Here is a 16,739-nt window from a genome sequence, read left to right as displayed (position 1 = left end):
ATAGCTAATTTTGTCTGCCCAGGTATTCAGAGAACCCGCAAGGTATTGAACTACCAAGGAAATGCCCTGACTTTCCAGGCATGTCCAGAGACTCAGGGCCATTTGTCAAAGGGTCCATGACCCCACACAGCCCTGTTTACTGCAGTACCACATGGTGGTGTTGTTGTCCATGAACACCTGTACCAGTCTTCACCTTACAGAAGGAAGAAAGGCTTTCAAAGGCAACTAATTTGCCTGAAGTTCTAGAGGGATTGATGTGAAACCCTTACTCTTCCAGAGGCCAGAGTCCTCTTATTTTCACCTCTCCCAGATGACCGCCCCAGCCTAAAAGTGATGCTTCTGTCAATACAGTCAACTCTCGCTGGGGAAGGGCAAGAAGTCTGCTGCTGACCCAATTGTGGTTCTTCAGCCACCACTGCAAGTTTTTGCAGTTCCCTCCGAAATCTGAACTATGTGTAGGTTGGGTATGTTTTAGATGTTTTTTGTTAGATATTTGTCTATCCACACAATCAATCAATCAATCAAAACATTTGTAGAGCGCAATACTCACCCGTGAGGGTCTCAGGGTGCTGAGGTGGTGGGGGAGGCAGTTACTGGTTGAACAGCCAGGTCTTGAGGATTCTCCTGAAGGTCAGCAGGTCTTGGGTCTGATGCTGGTGGTCGGGGAGGGTGTTCCATGTCTTTGCGGCGAGGTGGGAGAAGGATCTGCTGCCGGTGGTTTTTCAGCGGATGCGTGGGATGGTGGCAAGGGCGAGGTCGGCGGAGCGAAGCTGGCAGTTCGGGGTGTAGAAGGACATTCGTTTGTTGAGGTATGCTGGTCCTGCGTTGTGGAGTGCTTTGTGAGCGTTGGTGAGGAGTTTGAAGGTGATCCTGTGGTTGACCGGGAGCCAGTGTAGATCTCTTAGGTGGGCGGTGATGTTGCTGTGGCAAGGGAGTCCGAAGATGAGGCATGCAGAGTCATTCTATGTGCGTTGGAGTCTCTTCTGGAGGGTAGATGTGGTTCCTGCATAGATGGCATTGCCGTAGTCCAGCCTGATGCTGACCAGTGCTTGGGTGACAGTTCTCCTGGTTTCAATGTGGATCCATCTGTAGATTTTTTTAAAATTTTTTTTAAAAGACCTTTATTGTGCATTTGCAAACATTACACAGCTTCTGGCCTACAACCTCTGCGCCGGCCGCCACCATATCTCTTGTGCGTTTTATGTTTATAATTACACAGCCCATGAGCCGCCAACCCGGAGGTGCGGTGGCGTTAAACCTTCACGTGTGCAGGTGGTTCGCGATCATAGTGTAAATTCGTGTAGGTCTAATTTTGTATTTTATAACAATAAACAATATTAACATGAAGTTACCACATTTGGTCATCAATTCAACATGAAACGGGTGAGTCACCCCTACTCCGGCTTAAACGCCATGTGTCTGTGTTGTGTACGCAGATCTAAAACCATTTACTTTGCCGTTTCCGTTTTCTTCCATGATAGGGTAATTCCCACGACAATCAAGTGTTACTGAGTGGGCCACCCACCTACCTCCCCTTCCCACTTATGTGTCTAGGTATGTGTTTGGGTCCCTACTTCGCCCCCCCATCTCTCTCAGTAGTCATCTTCACACTCTTCATCTGATGTCAATGTGTCTTCTTCTTCCAGCGGTTCACATATATCCCCCCTGAATACATTCCATGGGGTCCATATCTTGTTCCACGTGCGTGGGCATGCTCTAACAGTGTATACTGTCTATTATCATGAACCTGTCCATGTTTGTGCACCACTGTGTCAGTGTCGGGGTATCTGCCGCTCCCCATTTCTGTGCTATGTCGCGTTTAGCGATCATCATACCTATCGTGGACCATTGTTGTCCGTATCTGGAGAGGTCGTTGGGCCCCCATACGTTGAGAATATAATGAGACCCATTTAAAAGAACTATGCACAATCTACACCCTGCGCTCAGAACGAAGAGTGAGTGACTCTACTTTGAATTGTTTACACAGTGAGCCACGCTTAAAAAATCCTTTCAGAATGTATGCAATGATAAGCTTGACCTAGAAATATGTTTTTTATAAAAAAAAAATTGGGGTAGTACGCGATCATGTACACAGGTCATCCTGAAACTACAGCTCCCATAATGCACCTAATGCCACATTGAACTTCTTAAGCAATCCAAAATGGCGGCTGATTTCAGAAACGGCTAGTGAAGAAGGTAACAGCACCGATTCTACGTAGCGGAGCAGACTGCAAATTTCAGGTACCGTTGTAACAGAAATGCGGCGGTTGTCTTCGGTAGCTCACTAAGCCGAAACCGCGAGCGACATTATACCGTGCTTTTTGTTGTTCACAGAGCGATTGAATTGTTCTGCAATAGACATTGCGAGTAGGAGCAGAGGCGCGTCGGACACTTACCGAGCCCCGGATGGGGTTTTGATGAAAACGAGACGAATCACCCCGCTTTACGAAGGATAAAAAAGGTAGGGAGTGACCTGCTACGACCCCAACATTTTTTAAAAGAAAGTGTGGAAGGGTTGAAGATTAGTCAAGCAAAAAACGGCAGCCCTAACTAAATGTTATTGTTCAAATAGGTGAAAGGGATCGCCGCTTTTGAACAGACGACGCAGCCCAGTTTAACATTGGACGACTTGAAAGGTATGGCAGGTCTGTAGTACATACATAGTCAAGCAGAATGCTAATCGTAATCAACAATACCGCTAAAAGCACTACATGTGTCTTTTTGTAAATAGGACTAAAGCAAACAGAGGCAGAAATTCCTCCGCCCCTTCGGCAGCGCCAGTCCGCGCAGACGGAGGTATGGAATCCTTAGCTATTGTTAATAAGTTTTCCACCATTTTATGAGTACATATTCCATGAACAAAGGCAATATGTTATTGATCCTCAGATATCCCAAAAAAAAGGTTTATCCTCCGAGACTCGAGAATAGGAGTGCATCAATCAACAGAAGTCACCAGTGGTTACCCATATAGAAAGATACAGGTACATAGACACTTTGTCCAAACGGTACGGTACAGAGATTAGGGTAACAGGTTGTTATTAAAACTTCATGTTTTTTTGCATCCTAAACAGATGATTAACAGAGCCCTGATGAGGGTTTGGGGACCTATGACCCGAACCTGAAACGCGTCGGCAAATCCATCAAGAGCTAATCATGTCATCCAGTGTTTTTTTGATTAAGCGATACAGGCACTGTAGCTCTTGTTATGAATTTGTTTTTGCATAAGAATTATAATCAAAGAATTGATTTAGCGAATTGCAAATTGATGAACTGTTATTTGTAATGTTTGTTGGATGTTTTTGATATATTTTTGTAAACGTTTTATGTCAGTTTGAAATGTACTTTGTTGACTGAATGAGAATGTAAATACTTTTTGAAATATGTATTCTTCCTTAGTCATTCGAAAACTTTTTTCTAGAAAATATATGAGTAAGAGGTATAAATAAATATACCAGACCGGATTTAATGAATGTGTTTTTTTGGTCGTTGTATAAGTCATATTGGAAGAAGGGTGATAACGGGGCATTTTTGTATGTGTTTTATATAAAACGGTCCAGCCCTCCCTCAGCCCCGCTAAGGACCTAACTCCTTTTGTGCGGTATTCCATCACCCAGCGCTAGGAAGTAGTCGATTCATGACAGGCTATTGTGTACCGTGGAGTGGTAAGTGTACTGCCTCCGGCAGGGTGTGTGTAGCGCCATATGTCAATTAGTCTCAGTGCGGTCAAGAATCTCTGAATCTGTGAGGGACCCCCCGCTTGAGGCACCCCCGGGAACCTATCTACAAGGGAATCTACTGCTGCGTTGAAGTCCCCTCCGATTATGATGTCCCCCTCGGGTAGGTCCAATAAAAATTTGCCTAACGCTGGAAGCTTGACCGAGTGTAGGGCCGGGGGAACATATACTTGTTGAGACAACTGAGGCCTCTGGTGCAATCTCTAAACAGGAAGCGGATTACCTCTGTAAAACGGAAGGGAAAATCCCGTATTTCTATACTTTGCCAAAGATGCACAAAGGAAAAATCCCCCCGCCAGGAAGACCGATCGTGTCAGGGATCGGTTCACTCTTGGAACCGCTCTCTAGGTTTTGCGACTTTTTTCTGAAACCGATCGTACAAACTACTCCAACGTACCTCAGAGATACAAAAAACCTGCTGACACTCCTGAACAATGTACAAGTAGACGATGAAACCATCCTACTCAGTTTTGACATTGAGAGCCTTTATACGAGTATTCCTCAAGATGCCACCCTGGATGTTCTGAAAAGCGTTCTGGAAAATAACAGTTGGGAACACCAGACACCAAAAGCGTTTATCTTACAGTGTGCCATGCTCGCACTCAAAAGGAACTATTTTGAGTACGAAGGCTCCCTGTACCTCCAAATCGGTGGTACATCTATGGGCAGTGTCTTTGCTCCTAGTATAGCCGGGCTATATGTCCATAACTTTGAAGAAAGGCACATCCTTACACAAGAGAACCCCTACAGAGATCACATCAAGTTTTGGCGTCGTTATATCGACGACGTCATGGTAATCTGGCAAGGACCTGAAGAAACACTCAGAGACTTTACTATCTGGATTAATACTCGAGATCCACACCTCAAGTTTACTCACACGTTTGACAAACGACAGATGATCTTTCTGGACATAGAAATTAAGAAAGAGGGGCAGGAATTAACAACCAAAACACATTTTAAGCCCACTGCCAAGAACAATCTACTGAGGTACGAGAGTTTCCATCCCCGTCCGCTCAGAGAAAACCTGCCATATGGCCAATATCTGAGACTACGGCGGAATTGCAGCAAACTATCAGATTATAAACTTCAAGCTAAAGACCTCACGTGCAAACTGAAACAACGAGGGTATCCAAACAGAATAATTGAGAAGTGCCAAAAAAGAGCAAGGAATCAACCTCGTGATTCTCTACTTGAAGAAAACATGTCCCGGAATGATTCTATTCCCCTCACATGTGTTACAACGTACAATTCCGTTTCAAACAATGTGAGTAAGAGCATCAAAAAACATTGGCAAATCCTCAACACAGGCGCGCTGAAATGGGACAAACCACTTTTTTCTTATAAAAAAGCACCAAGTTTAAAAGACAGCCTTGTCAACACAAGGCCAAAGAATGCAACGATCAACTCTAACCCTAGCATTACTGAAATGTGGAACTTGCCACCAATTATTGGGCACTACAAATGTGGGGATTGCAGTGTATGCCATCTGACAGAGAACACGAAAACACTGAATCTTGAAGAAGGCAGAGTGTGGGAACAGCGTAAACACACGAATTGCAACAGCACCAACGTTGTGTACATGATCACATGCATCTGCGGAAAAAACTACGTTGGTATGACGACCAGAAAGGTCAAACAACGTATTTGTGAGCATCGTAGCACAATACGCTGCAGAAAAAACGCCACCAAGTTGACGGACCATTTCCTGGATGCGAATCACACTCCGAATGACATGAGATGGACTGTCATTGAGCAGATTCCAAACGGACCCAACTCCCAAAAGATCCTACATGAGAAAGAACAACGTTGGGTGTACCGACTTTCCACTCATATCACGGGCCTTAATGATAATGTCCCTTGGGCCTCAATACTTTAAGCCTACCCACTACCCTTTAAGCAATATTCAGCCTACTCCTCACCATCTAATGAGTTGTCTACAAACATGACCGAAGCACTCTTGTAATTTTAAATAGTCATGGTCCGTTCTGGTTAGTATGACCACGCCTAAATCATAACATTGGTCTTTTGTTGGGGTCTTCTGGTAATATACACCCCAGTTCTATCTCAGAACCCCCCCTTTAATATGGCTATTTACGATGCTATTACCAATATTTCACCAGCCATTCAGGTCTTTGTACACAATTACTGAAATACTCCTGATGGTCTTTTGAATATATAATAATTTTGGAATATTGTACCTCCTAGCCTGGGATTTACCCCAACTACCCAGCACGAGATTCGATCCCTCGCCTTAACTGTAACCAATTGAGGCTATGCGGCCACCGTCCTAGTATTCCTGTCGGCCTTCCGCGCACGTGATCGCGGCTTAACCACGCCCATCACGGAAGCGCCCACACTCTATTTCACTCGCGCCTTCACCCAGCCCAGTACTAGCGGGGCGGTGCAGGCAGTAGGTTACAAACTGAATTCCTCGGCAACTAACTGTGAGTAAAAGTACCCGTTTTCTTGCGGGCGTGTCTTTTTTCAACTAGCGCCAAAAACGAACGCGCCCAGGACACGAGTTGGATTTCTTACCCGCATTTATCTACCTCTTAAAAATATCACTCTCTTTCAGAATACGTTTTAAAGAGGGTAACCTCCCCCGTCCCATGAAGTCCTTGAACACTCCATTGAGAGTGAGCCTTGGTTATATATACTTTCTGTCTGTCTTGTGTCTATGTTGTGTTTGTCTTATTTTGTGTTGTACAGTTTCTCTTTGACAATGCATGCACGATCGAATTGGATATAGTCTCGCACCAACTAGTCGGTATGCGAGGAAGTAACACGCGGTGACCATTTTATGAACTGCGTGTGAGTTGTGAATAGAGAAAATTACGATATTCCCTCTGTGTGCAAGTTGTGGGTAATCTACACTGTCCCACATTTCGCACCTGCACTTCCCTCCTCTAGAAGTATGCTGGAGTAGAGCCCAACACTGGTAACGCTAGACGTATGATGCTACCACTGAATTCACCATGTAACTGGGTGTGACAGCATGCTGACACAACGTTGAAGCACTGCACTACGTTACAGGCTTGTAAATATGTTCAATACTTTGACAAATGTCGGTATTTTCTTTTACAGGTTTTTTTGATTTTTTAGCTCACTCAGTGTGGAGCGAGCTTACACCACGGGCGCATTTTCGCCATCCAGTGGTCCCATGTGGTAGGATTGGGTGCGTCTTTTAGGGGACGCAGACCGTCCACCACTTGGTTGTATGGTCCTGACGAAAACCTGGTTAACCTTAACCATTAAGGTTGAAACATGTAGACCTAACACATAGACCCTATAATTTATAGAGATACACGGGCTCATTGTTGCCCTATTTTATCTCGCCACGATTTTAATATTGTCCAGTTGCTTGCCAATAAAAAATCTTTATTTTACAAGTTCAAACCAGGACAATTTTTAACTCACTGATTTTTTTCATTTTTCACGCACCACCACTCACAACCTGCTCCACTGCAATCAGGTGTTGAAGCACACCCTGATGACGCTAGGTCATTAGGGTGGACCCCGATGATGAAGCATGTCATCACTAGGTGATGAGTGAGGGGTTTTTAAGAAAAAGAGTTTTCCTCTACTTTGTGAAAACCATCCACCGACACAGTGACTTGTGAATTCTCACTGGTGGTACTCCTTCATTTTGTTTTTTCCTCTTTTTTTTTTTCTTTTTTTTCCAACATATACTGATACCACATTCAGGAGCCTCCATTCCCACTGTCCCTGGAGTGCTGCGAAGCAACCCTGTGCGTCTATCTTAGTGCTTAATGTGATGAATTGTGCTGACTTCTTCACCAATATGCCCGTGCCCCTAGACCCCATGGTAAACTCCGAATGTACCGCCATTTTGTAGCCTTTCCTATCAAGAGCCTTTGTTGCTCCCCCGGTGAGGTGTGTCTCCCGGAGGAGCATCAACGCCGGACTCTGTCTTCTCACCGCATTCATCACTAGCCCCCTCTTTATCTTATCTCCCAGACCTCTCACATTCCATGACATGAGTCGGAGAGGCACCACTCGTGATCTCAGCAGCCCCTCCTCAGTTGCCTGTATTTGTGTGTCATGCATTGTCTGTCCTATGTCTATGACAGTGTAGATCGGATCTCATTCCCGGGGTGTACCCGTCAAGTGCTTGGCCTAGATCATCCATGGAATCTGTTACGTAGTTAGACCTTACTCGTGGAACTTCAATATCTTCAAAACACACCCTACCCACCTCCCCCTCCCTGCCTCCCTGCTTAACGGGCATTCAACCGCCTGCCTCCCCAACATAGCAGAGTGCTTAACCCATCCCTTTAACAGTGTACTTGCGCACTGGGGTGGAGTATCATCCGGAGCAGGCGACATCCCTGCCCTCCTCCGAGCTCCCCAGGCCAGTGTCCAGGCGTGTCCATTCTGCAGAGTCCTTTAGTTTACAACAGTGTGGTTGACACCGCAAAATCAGAATTCAACTCCTCCTTCTGCTCCCTGGCTTTCCAGCGTTGGTGACCTATTCGCTCCCCCTCTTCCGGACGATTGTGATTCCGCTCGACTGTTGTCTCGGTGGTTTCGGTTATGTTTATTTGCGCGGTGGGATTGTCCTGTGGGTCTCCAGCCCTCCAGCCAGTTCTGGGCCATCTCCGGCGTTTCAAAGAACCAGACCTTGTCCTCTGCCACCACTCTAAGACATGCTGGGAACAGCATGGAATAGGGCAATTCTTTTGCTCTTAATGCCCTCTTAACATCCAGGAAAGTTTGCCTCCGGCGCGCCACCTCAGCAGTATAGTCCGGGAAAAAGGCGACCATGGAGTTCTGGATGTGAACGGCTGGAGACATCCTCGCCGCCTGTAGAATGGCATCCCGGTCGCGAAAATTAAAAAGTCTCGCTAGGATTGGTCTTGGGGGAGCCCCCGGTTTAGGTTGCCCACCCGGCACCCTATGGGCCCTTTCCACCGAAAAGAAGTGTGAGAGGCCCTTGGGATTTAGGTGTGTCTTAATCAGATCCTCCACATAGAGGTCCATTGCCCCTTTACCTTCTGATTCTGGAACCCCTAGTATTCTAACGTTGTTCCTCCTCGAGCGTCCTTCCTGGTCATCGATCTTGTCCCGGAGGGATTTGTTTTCAGCCACCATCTTCTCCATCGCCGCTTGCAACTCTGACACGTCTTCCACCAGGGATTTCGTCACCACCTCCACTTGTTTCACTCTCTCGTTCATTTTTTGGAGGTCTGCTCTAATCAGGGTGACCTCTGTAGCCGTAGATCCCACCGTGGTTTGTACCTACGTCAGGGCACGCATTACTTCTTCCAGTGTAGTCTTTTTCGCCCCTCCCCCTTCTTGTGCTTTGCCCGTGGAGTTGCGAGTTTTCGTTTGAGGTGGGTTATTCCTGTCGTAGGCGAATTTGTCGAGTTTGGCCTGTGTTGAGTTCTGTTTAGAGCCCCTGCCTTCCATATTCCTTCCTGTGTCCGCCTCGCACCTTCGCTGCGTGTTTGCGGTACCCCTAGGTTCCTCCTGCAAACCGCTTTTCCTCTGCTCCGACCGTAGCCTCCGGGTCATGGGATGGCCGTTACTCGCCAGAGCGAGATGCGGGGCGAATCTGCTTTATGGGGTACGTGTCGAGGTCTTAATGTGTGTTTCGCCTCTGGAGGTGCGTTTATGAGGTAACGATTCCCTCTCCACTTTTTTTTCCACAGTCCCTTAAGTGGGGTGGGGGGAGGGGTGGTGAAGCTCCAGGATTGCTATGTCTTCGCGAAACAGGGCCACTTTCAGCGTCCTGCTTCCGCCTATCCAAGACACCGGTCTCTACCTCAGCTTCTTCTCTGGGCCCCTCCGCGGCGTGGATTGCCACTGTTCTCCAGGTGGAACCTACAACCAAGAGTCTCTGGCCCCCTTGCGGGTAAAACAACTGTAGCGCATGTTCCGAAGCCCTCCTGCTCTGTGTCCCTGTCTAAGCGCGTCTGCACCGTCCCAGCTCTTTGACTGTGGGGTGGCCCTGTCTAATGTCCTTGCACCTGGGGTCAAGTGGAGGAGCGGACCCAACTATTGGCCACATTTGATTTGGGCGTTATGAGCCATATCCATTAGGCCCTTTCTCATAGTGGTCCCTCGCCGTTCATTCCCTCCAATGTGCCTCTGTTCGTGCCGCTCCCCTCCGCCCCGGCGCCATCTCCAACGTATCACGCGGGCGGGGATCTCAGCTCGGCCGCACTCTCCTGCCGATTACCGGCCTCCCGCCGGGACCAGGCCAACTGTCCGTGCGGGCCGCGCCTCACTCCCACCACTCGCCTGGGAGTCGCGAGTGTTGTTGCCGCTGTTCGCCTTCCTACCGGCCTCTGTGCAGTTCTTCTCCCTCCATTGTGCCGTGTGTGGCGGTCGATATTGTTGCCGTCCCCTCTGTCTCCAGTATCACTCTCGGTTTCTTTTTCCGTGGTCGTTTCCTGCGCCGGGGCCCCGCCGCCTCCTCACTTCCATCCGGATCGCTGCTGCAGGACAGTCCGCTGCTCGCCGCCTCTCACATGCCTCGCCGGGTTCCGTTGCTTCGTTTCCCGGTGTCCATCGGCTTTTAAACTTTCCCTGCAGGGCACCACCCGGTCCTCGACCCGGTCAGCCCCGTCGGAGTGTTTCTTTGGACGGATTAATGCGCAGGATTGTCGAGGGATGTCGCCTCGCTCCTGGAGCTCCTTTGTTAAGCTGCCGCCATTATCGGCTGCTAGCCACGCCCCCCATCTATAGATTTTTCGGAGCATTCGGAGGGTGTTGAAGCAGGAGGAGGAGACAGTGTTGCCTTGCTGGGCCATAGAGAGCGTTGCATCCACAATGAACCCCAGATTGTGTGTGTGGATTGGGCAGCTCCCAGCGAGGTCAGCCACCAGGTGTCGTCCTATGCGGAGGGGGTGGTGCTGAGATGAGGACCTCTGTTTTGTCTGAGTTAAGTTTCAGCTGGTCTTCATCCAATCTGCGACGGCCTTCATTTCCATGTAGAGGCTGGATTTGGCGATTGCCGGGTCTTTGATGAGGGAGATGATCAGCAGTGTGTCGTCAGCATAAGAGAAGATGTGGAGGTGGTATGCTCAGACGATGTTGGGGAGCGGTGCCATGTAGATGTTGAAAAGGGTCGGGTTGAGGGATGATCCTTGGGGTACGCCGCAGGTGATTGTGGTGGCTTCAGATCGGAACGGGTGGAGGCAGGCTCTCTGGGTTCTGTCGGTGAGGAAGGAGGTGATCCAGTCCAGGGTTCCGCCTTGGATCCTTGCATCGCGGAGACATGTGCGCAGGGTGTGGTGGCAGATGGTGTCGAAGGTGGCCAAGAGGTTCTGGAGGATGAGGGCTGCGGTTTCGCCCTTGTCCAGTATGGTCCTGCTGTTGTCTGTGGTGGCAATGAGGGCAGTCTTGGTGCTGTGGTTTCTGCGGAATCCGGATTGGGAGGAGTCCAGGATGTATTTCTCTTCAGTTGTCTGTTGGCGGTCTTCTCAATTACTTTAGCCGGGAACGGGAGCAGGGAGATAGGTCGGAAGTTTTTGAGGTCCTTAGGTTCTGCTTTGGGTTTTCTGAGGAGGGCGTTGACCTCGGCGTGTTTCCAGCTCTCTGGAAAGGTGGTGGTCTTGAAGGAGATATTGATGATCTTTCGGAGTTGGGGTGCGATGATGGAGCTTGCCTTGTTGAAGATGTGGTGGGGCCAGGGGTCGTAGGGTGAGCCGGAGTGGATGGTGTTCATGATTTTTATGGTGTCTTCGTCCTTGATGTTGTCCAGGAGAGCAGAAGATTGGTGTGTTTGGTGGGAGCTGGTTTGGGGGTGTCGGTGTTTGCCGTCGGCGCCTGGTTGTCGAAGCTGTTGTGGATGTCCGTGATCTTGCGGTGGAAGAAGGTAGCCAGGGAGTCACAGAGTTCTTGTGATGGTGGAACGTCATTGGAGCTGGAGCTGGGGGTGGCGAGTTCTTTTACAATGTTGAAGAGTTCTTTGCTGTTGTGTGTGTTGTTGTCGATGTGTTCCTTAAAGGAGGTTCTTTTGGTGGATCGGATTAGTTGGTGATGTTTGCGCCTGGCATTTATGAGGGTTGCGTGGTTGTCTGGTGTCTGGTTATTGTGCCATTGATATCTCGAGTCTTCTGCAGGTGTGCTTGGAATTCTGGAGGTCGGTGTTGAAACAGATGGCCCTCGTGTCGATGCGTCTGTTGGAGGGTTTCCTGATTGGGGTGAGGGTGTTGGCGCAGTTGTTGATCCATTGTCTGAAGTTGAGGGCTGCTGCGTCGGTCTCCGTGGGCTCGGGCGGGGGGTCTTGGGCGAGCGCGGTGATGAGCTTGTCTTCGGTGACTTTTTAGGTTTCGCTGGAGGGCGGAGCTCTTAGCTCCGCCCTCCAGAGAAATCTCTTGATTTCCAGTAAGGAGAATGGAATACGCCCCCCTGTCCCATTGGCTAGCTCCATAAATGGAGGCTAGCCATTGGAACAGAGATCTGTCCGTCAAGGCCGGACCAGATTCGGGGGCGTTCCCGAGATTTTTTCCCAGGGCGGAGTTAAGTTTTTTCCCGTTCCCTCCCCTTTCACTGATGCGCTGTCCCCTCGCTGTCCTGTGCACGTTTCCCGCCGTCCGTGTCCTCTCCCGCCCCCTCCCGCCGTCCGTGTCCTCTCCCGCCCCCTCCCGCCGTCCGTGTCCACTCCCGCCCCCTCCCGCCGTCCGTTTCCACTCCCGCCCCCTCCCGCCGTCCGTGTCCACTCCCGCCCCGATTGATGGTGATCTAGAGCCGGTGCCCACCCGGCATTTGCCCGTAAAAATCAGCCCCCGCCTGCCTACCTAAGGAGAAGGGCCGCTGCGCTGCCCGCAGCGACCCGGAAGTGGTTGGCCGGCCGGCCAATCCCAGCGCGGCCGGCCGGAAGTGCCCGCCCCCGCAGCCCGGGGGGAAGAAAGTCACACCTCAGACGTGAGGGACGGAGCTCTTGACCTGGGAGAGGCTGGTGAGTGTTCGCATTAGTTTATCTGAATGACTCCTCTCTACCCCTTTTAAGCGGGATTGTTGTGTGTTGTGCACATGTGTTTGGTATATCGGGTAGTTTGGCGTAATTTCAGTTCCATCAAGCTGAGACAGCAGCGACGGCGGCTCCTCTAAGGGCTCCAGGCGGAAGTGATGAACGTTGCAAGGGTCTGTGGGGGTCCTGATGAGATGCTGTACACCGCTGGCAGACGCAGGAAGCGACCGCGGGACACCACTCCCCACCGGGGACCGTCGCAGGTCGCCGTGACGTGGCTGTAGGACTAGGCCCCCTCCGGACCCCTGGCGGGGCAGGATGTAAATATCGGCAGTCCCCCAGCGGACAAGATGAGGTGACAGAGGCGCCGGGGCAGAATGGGGTATATATGTTGGCACCTTCTGCCACCCAGACCCTCAACAGGGCAGTGTGGAGTAGGCATAGGTCCCCCCACCAACTCTGATCCTCGGCAGGGCAGACTGTGGTAGAGAAGGCTTATTCTGCCACCCAATTCTCGACAGGGTAGAGCGGAGTAACTGTAACTACTTTCTGCCACCCTCATGGCAGAGGGGATTAGATATGGGCACTTCCTGCTCCCACGGCCCTCAAGCAGGGCCGAATGATGTATGTATTAGTATATACATATAGGCACTGCTTCCCACTCCAGGCCCTCTGCAGGGCAAACTGGCAGATAAAGACACTCTCTTCCACCCCAGATCCTTTGCAGGGTAGAGTGGGGCAGACGCAGGCACCACCTCTCATCCCAGGCCCTCCGCAGGGCAGAGTGGGACAGACGAAGGCACCACCTCTCATCTCAGGCTCTCTGCAGGGCAGAGTGGGGCAGACGAAGGCACCACCTCTCATCCCAGGCTCTCTGCAGGGCAGAGTGGGACAGACGAAGGCACCACCTCTCATCTCAGGCTCTCTGCAGGGCAGAGTGGGGTAGACGCAGGCACCACCTCTCATCCTAGGCTCTCTGCAGGGCAGAGTGGGGCAGACGAAGGCACCACCTCTCATCCCAGGCTCTCTGCAGGGCAGAGTGGGGCAGACGCAGGCACCACCTCTCATCCCAGGCTCTCTGCAGGGCAGAGTGGGGTAGATACAGACATGCCTCCCACCCAGACCATCGGCAGCACAGACTGGAGTAACTACTGCACTACAGACATCCCTTCCCTGCCAGTGTCGGAATGGGAGAGAAAGTAGGCCCAGGCATCAAAATACAAGTGGCTCCATTAGCGATTTAGATATATGAAAAGCGGCCCATGTTTACACATTGGTCAGTTTTGAGCATTTAAAGACACTTGTAAACGTGTTTTGCAAGGTATGAGCGTGAGCTTGCTGCAGGGAATGCTTGTTTTCATATTAGATCAATGAACAGTGAGCTGACCCAGCAGAGCATTAACAGGTCTACAAACTGCCAGAATACAGGCCCACACTCGGATCTCTCAGGTCAGCTCACCCGGCGTTGCCTGGTTGCCCTATGGGCCAGCCCGAGCCTGCCCCTCCCTCCCCTCCCCTCCAGGGCAGAGTGGAGCAGCTCCATAGACTGCGGGGCTGAATGTGGTTGCTTATGGGTGTGTGTGGGAGGGGTCTGAAAGGTCCCAGCAGAGTAGCAGGGTAAGAGGGGCTCAGAGAGGGTTTTTAGATTTCCTTCCCTACAAGACCAGTCGGTGAAGCTGCAGCAGCTCAGAACCCAGGAAGAAAGGGTGAGCTCCCAAGCCGTGCTCGCGAGAGACGTCTCTCCCGAAGGGTGGACTCCGCCTGCTCATAAATCCGCGCTTCACCCTGCGAGGCAGGCAGCGTTATCACCCTGCGGTCAGTATCCGGGTATTCACCCCGGGATAGGCGCACTGCGCCCTTCAGTGAGAGGTACTGGGGCACCCCGAACCCAGCTACCCAGGTCTGCGTGGATGTGGGTCACTGGAGGGGGGCTGGGGCGCGATAGGTGCCCCATGCAATGTGTGAGGTGAGATACAGAGTGTGAGGTACTCGGAATACACCCAGATGGGCATCTTCAACCGGAGAAACCAAACTTCTGCACTGTGGAATCCTCGGCTGTGGGCACGGTGGGCACCCCTGCAACCCACAGGCGCGTACACCCAGTCACTACACACAAGCACCCACTCCACTGATATCACCCATTACAAATAAAACACCACTCATGCACTGACCTGCTAGAATCCCAGTCGTGGCCGCGCACGACCCTCGACCTGTTACAGGCGCGCGAAGCACCCTCTCCACTAGCCTAGACTGTATCCTCATGTGCACGCTGTGGCAGAGGTACCTCGGGCTGCAACCAGAGACCGATCCAAGGGACGCCGGAGACCGCCACCCCCGAGCGGGGTGTTACAGTAACCGAACACTCGGAGCAAAAGCAGTTTGCACCAATTTCTACTGCTTGTATAGATCGGAATTGGGCAACCGCTATTTGCGCCGCAGTCATTATTACAGAAGGATTTTTGCACCAGGCCTATATTAAGTTGTGGAGCCAGTGCTGAATATACAACACCCATTTTTGCTAAAAAATCATTTGCTCGAGTCAGAGAGATTTTAATAAACCCTTGTCCACAATGCCCCCTTAAATAGAGAGGACAGATTATATATTTCAATACTAAATTAAAAAGATAAAACACAATAACTTTGAGCGCAATCCCATCTTTCACAAATTAAACTGCAGAAAATAGCTTGAATTTAATATTATTATTATCCCAGTTTCCCTGAGGTAAATACAATTTCTTTAATTCCGCGAGTTACACTGAATTGGGTGCTAGTACCAACAATTAATAACAAGCATTTACAATGCAACGGTTTCGCCTTTGGAAAAGTTTGAGTTATTGGCATTGTAAATGACAACATTTGTATTTATGTGTTGGTTTTGAAAACAGATAAATAATTGCCATTGTCATTTACATTGCAAATAGCTTTAACATTTCCAAAGGCGAAACCGTTGCATTGTAAATGCTTGTTTCCAGTTGCGGTGTGGGATACGGTGCTGTTGGTTTTGTGCTGTATGTTTCTCGAAGGAGAAATGGATGCAGTGGTGGTCGGTCCAGTAGAGTTCGGTGGTATGGCTGAAAGTGACATGATCGCTGGTGGAGAAGATGGAGTCGAGCATGTGTCCAGCAGAGTGGGTGGGTGACGTGACGAGTTGTTTGAGTCCGAGGCTGGCGAGGTTGTCCATCAGTGTTGTGGAGTTATTGTCGTTGGCGTTCTCGTGGTGGAAATTCAGGTCTCCGAGGAGGATGTAGTCTGTGGAGGTGATGGCGGCGTGCTGATGAGGTAGGCAATGGATTGGCTCAAGGTAGTTGTAGTCAGTTCAATGTCACTTCAGCAACACTTGAGAAATGGTAAGCTGCATGAATAGTGTAGATCAGTGGTGACATGGCAGACAAGTGAGAAAGGGCAAAAGGAAAGTAACGTCTTGGTCAGAGTTCCAATCACAAGGCCTTATGGTAGTTGTAGTCAGTTCAATGTCACTTTAGCAACACTTGAGAAATGATAACCTGCATGACTCGTGAAAATCAGTAGTGACATGACAGACAAGTGAGAAAGGGCAAAAGTTATGCGTGACAGACATTAATAGGTGTGTTTTTGATGAAGAGTTGGTGTTGTAGAACACAAATTAATGCAAACATCACTATCACTTTAAATATTTTGCTAACACATGTCCATTTGTGCACAGTGTGCATGGCCAGATGTGTTTAGGATGATTGTTAAGAAACAATCCTAGAAGGATCCCTGCATACATGCAATGTACTTAGGCATCCCAACTCTCTTCCTGATCCATGGTGAGAGAAATCAATGGCAGTAAGTAGTTGTATGACTTACCGCAGATTTTGTCCACAAAGAATTTGATTTTGAATGTGGTCGAGCAGGTGGAGCATCAGCAGGACATGTAGGATTGGCTCCATGATGGCATAGCACGTGTAGAGGTGAGTACAGGTGAGTTGTGGCCTTATATCCCTCCCTTTCCGCCATCTCAGATGTGTTGGTTAAACTGCCACAGTCACACCGGCTGTAAAGCAACTCGTAATTGGGCAGATGGATTCACTTGTGGTTGTAGT

The sequence above is a fragment of the Lissotriton helveticus genome, chromosome 12 (assembly GCF_964261635.1).
Source record: "Lissotriton helveticus chromosome 12, aLisHel1.1, whole genome shotgun sequence".
Lineage (NCBI taxonomy): Eukaryota > Metazoa > Chordata > Amphibia > Caudata > Salamandridae > Lissotriton > Lissotriton helveticus.
The sequence above is the reverse complement of the archived record's forward strand: the minus strand, read 5'-3'. Positions refer to the sequence as shown.